The following is a 3,873-nucleotide window of genomic DNA, read 5'->3' on the forward strand; positions in this document are numbered from 1 at the left end:
GTCGACAAGTGGAAGAAAATAATACCCAGGAGGGAAAACCTCACAGGCAGACACAGAGAGTGAACACTGGATAAACCCTATGATGCATCAAGGTACTAAGGTGGGGAAAACACGCAACTGAAAGAAAGGGAAGCAAAACTAAACACGGTGTACGCAAGATGAGAGACTATCAAAAGGAAACCGGAAGTAGCCAAAGGCAGAAATATTTAACACAGAAACATAGACTTAACAAACACGGGAAACACAGGAGGGTGGTAAAACTGAAACTAAGAGAATTAACTGGACAATAACTATGATAGAAATTACAAATGAAACAGAACCTGAAGGGAGAATAATGTCATGGAAAACAAACGTAGCCAGCATACGTCACTCTGTGACAAAAATAAAAAGCAAACTAAGCAGGAAACATGACAAATAAAACTAAAATGTTGAATTTGAAGCACAGGGTTGAAGACCCCCAGGGGGCTGTGCAGCATTGACTCATGGGGCTGTTTGAGTGGCTACATACATTCAGATCTCATTTCTCTCACAACAACAGACCAATATATTTTGCTCCACTCACCAAGTGAGATATCACAGCTGCCCAGATATCTATTTTGTGCTGTCTTTAGTAAGCTTGGTTGCAGTCAATCTTCACAGGTCAGTAGCAGTCAATAGGAAAAAACATAAACACACACACAGATGCACACACCTGCTGTTTATAGCAGCACCGCTGACTTTGCATTTACAGTCTTTTTTTACAGCTCGCTTATTGGCTTAGCCAATGCTGACTTTGCATTTTGCAGGCAAAATGAAATAACTGTAACGCAATATGTACAAGCTATAACAATAGATTTCAGCGTCCACATACTGTATTCGAGTTATAAACCATATCAACAACCACTCCATAAGCCCTGTCAGTCATTGAAAGAATAAAAATACTTTATGGATGGTTTGTAATAGCTGTGCACAGATAAAAATCAAACTGAATTAATCACCTTAATTTATGCCAATAATCTTCAAATATGTTTCAGGGATACTCACTTTATAACTATGTTCACTATTTGTTATCAGTGACACACAGGTTATGTGTGGATTATTCAGAACAGGCTGATTACAACAGCCAATCGTTTAAATCATCATCCAATGTGACCTTGAACACCATGTCAGGCGATTTCATCAGCCTTTCTACAAAGCCTCCCAAAGGGTCCTTTACACTTGATTTAACCTGGATTTCACATGAATTTCATATCTGAGAACAGACTGTGTGATGATGCATGTCTTTTGTTTCCATCTTTGACTGTCCATATTCAATATGCATTTCTGTTGCTTCCAAACTCACATCTGTATTTAAATTCAGGGAAGGGACTAGAAGCAATTTGCTGAATTGCCTGTGAAAATATGCATTATGAAATGAAAAGAAACAAAATGAGAGAGAGAAACAGTGGGAGATCTTTATGGTGCTTTGTGATACATTATTCTGACAGACCAGTTTTTATTATTCAATTGAGCATGAAAATGTCCTAATTTTGTAACGCATGTGTCACCTATAGATAATCTTCATTTATATGTATTGACATAATCTCTTTTAAGCCTTTGGTGATTGCAAAAATGACCAAAGGAGGCCTCAGATTTGCAGGGCAAACGTTAGTGATTGTAGTTGCATAGCCATTGATCGTAGGCAACCTGAGAGTGGAACAATCTCTAGTGATCTGAAGCATAAACTTAGGTTTGAGTCTTCCATTCGTTTTCTCGACTGAATCATAACATTCTTCTTTGGAAATGTGGTGGTTTCTCCAAGCATCACAGGAACATTTTTCCACATGCTGGCAGGGTATTGTCATCATTCCTCGGATGAGGCAGCGTGGAAACCCTGCTTTGTCAATGCAATCTCAATATCAGTGACCTCGAACTCAAGGTAAGCTCAGAGATAAAATTTTCTAAAAATCTTGAATGTGATAAAACAAGAAGAAAGTCACCTAGGATTTTCACATTTGTGCAATAGGTTTATCTACTAAAAATCTCACATGAGTTCACATCTCGAGATCACAGGTCAAGTTTTCAGAAAATATTTTCAACGTGATACCTCAAGAAAGATGTCACCTAGGATTTCCAAATTCATACCCTAGGCACATCTACCAGGAGGCTTAGGGGTAGCAATAGCAGCTGCCAGTGTTTTTTGTTCAGTTTTTAGACAAACCAGCGAACCATATCTTAACAGTGGTTTACCATAAAATGTGGTCCAGAAAGTCTCCTAAAGATGAATTATACTGATTTTGTTGATGCCCTGTCTGTCTCCAGATAACCTCAGTCACAGCTGAGCTGGTGCAGGACAAGCTTTACCTTCACGCTATTTAAGAACCAGATATTACATAAATTTATGTAGCAGACATTGGGGTACTATCCATGAAACAGAATCCAGGCTGCATATGTCATCATTGAATTTTTGATCCTCACTTTATGGATCAGCAGCGTGGTGGCGTGCTGGTGTCAGCTTTTTGATACCATCCAGTTTTGTTTTGTTTCGATTCAACCAGGAAGTAACATCCTTGATTAAGATTCTGTCCTTTGAGGTATCAGTGCTAACCATGCTGTATTTTCCTTCTGGTAGAAATGCATAAAACCTGTTATAGAATGGAGAGGAGAATAAAAGGTACCTGCAGGTCATCACCATGTTCATCAGCTCATCAGGTATTTAAATTCTATGTCACAATGGCCCGAAAGCTGGTACCAGAACTGGACTCAAACGCAGAAACCCAAGGCAGAGATGGCAAAATGTTTTAAACTACCACAGGTTAGACTTAACAGTACTGGGCACCAGGAGAAATGGCATGCATCTATGGCGTGTGGCGTGGTGCCGAGGTCCTGGACCTAGATGGGAATGGGACTTGGAGGAGCGACTGGAGCGTGACAGGTACGGCTAGAGGTCGTACTGAGGAAAGAGGAGAACGGCGTTAGAATGGTGGAGTAGAGGAGCACTTGAAGGATATGAGTATATCTGGATGTTTACCTTACTTGTAGCTGGAGTGAAACAGGCTTTGAGGGAAAGGCGATGTGTTCGATGGTGCAGACTGGCTGACCTGAGTTCTGCAGGATCCGATATTGTGTGATGGCTGGAGGGCAGGCAGGTGAGGCTCAGAGAGATTTCCAGAGTGAGATAATTATCCAAGACGAGAAGCTGAAGCCAAAGGCAAGTGTCGTAGAGAGTCCAGAAGATCTAAGACACAGGAAAATTTGATTTTAAAAAAAGCCAGACACTTAATAACAACAGCATGGAGGCAATTACCAACTTGGAGTAGATGACGAACTGTCAATGAAGGAGAGTCAACTAGAGCTTAAATCTCTCAGCCTGATTGTCTTGAATCAGCACCAGGTGCGTGGAGCTGCTGGAGAGGTGGAAGCCCTGCCCAGGGGCGGAGACTAGAGAAACAAAGGAACCAGGGGGAAATTTCCAGCCACTCACCCAATTCATGACACCCCAGAAACTATGATAGAGAATTTAGTCATCCAAAGTGGTGCACTAATGCTTAAGCTTAGTTTAACTTTTTTGTATTGTTTTTTGTGGTTCTACTAACCTTTGTCATATGCTTAGGTCTGGTTCTTTCACTCATGTTTGTGCTCGTTGCCTACCCCATATTTCCACCTCTTACTAAGCCTGGACAAAGCCAACATAATTTCTTTGCTTTGGCATAATCTCAGCTCTCATTAGCACCAGCAGTACCTCACTGAGTTTCAGCCAGTTCTTCCCAACACTCTCCAGCCACTTGTCTACAGGGTACCACCAGCTGTACTTTGTACTCATGCATGTGAACAGACAACATATTATAAACATCACTGTGTGTTAGCATGCTATAAGAAAGCTACCTTTGAGGCCTAAGTAGCCCCACTGAGTTG

The 3,873-nt window shown here is 41.0% G+C and overlaps 1 long non-coding RNA gene across 2 annotated transcripts; it reads right to left on the reverse strand.

The window, feature by feature from the left end:
- Positions 1–2,332: 2,332 nt before the first annotated feature.
- On the reverse strand, positions 2,333–3,281 carry LOC113007093 (uncharacterized). Of its 2 annotated transcripts, none has more exons than XR_003269851.1 (3): positions 3,270–3,281; positions 2,995–3,196; positions 2,333–2,911 (listed from the first exon to the last, which is right to left on the reverse strand). It is a non-coding gene; the product is annotated as an uncharacterized LOC113007093 (long non-coding RNA). The 2 variants fall into 2 exon arrangements; XR_003269852.1 differs by having other exon boundaries at positions 2,990–3,196.
- Between the last annotated feature and the right edge of the window lie 592 nt (positions 3,282–3,873).

Source organism: Astatotilapia calliptera, chromosome 15 (assembly GCF_900246225.1).
Source record: "Astatotilapia calliptera chromosome 15, fAstCal1.2, whole genome shotgun sequence".
Taxonomy (NCBI): domain Eukaryota; kingdom Metazoa; phylum Chordata; class Actinopteri; order Cichliformes; family Cichlidae; genus Astatotilapia; species Astatotilapia calliptera.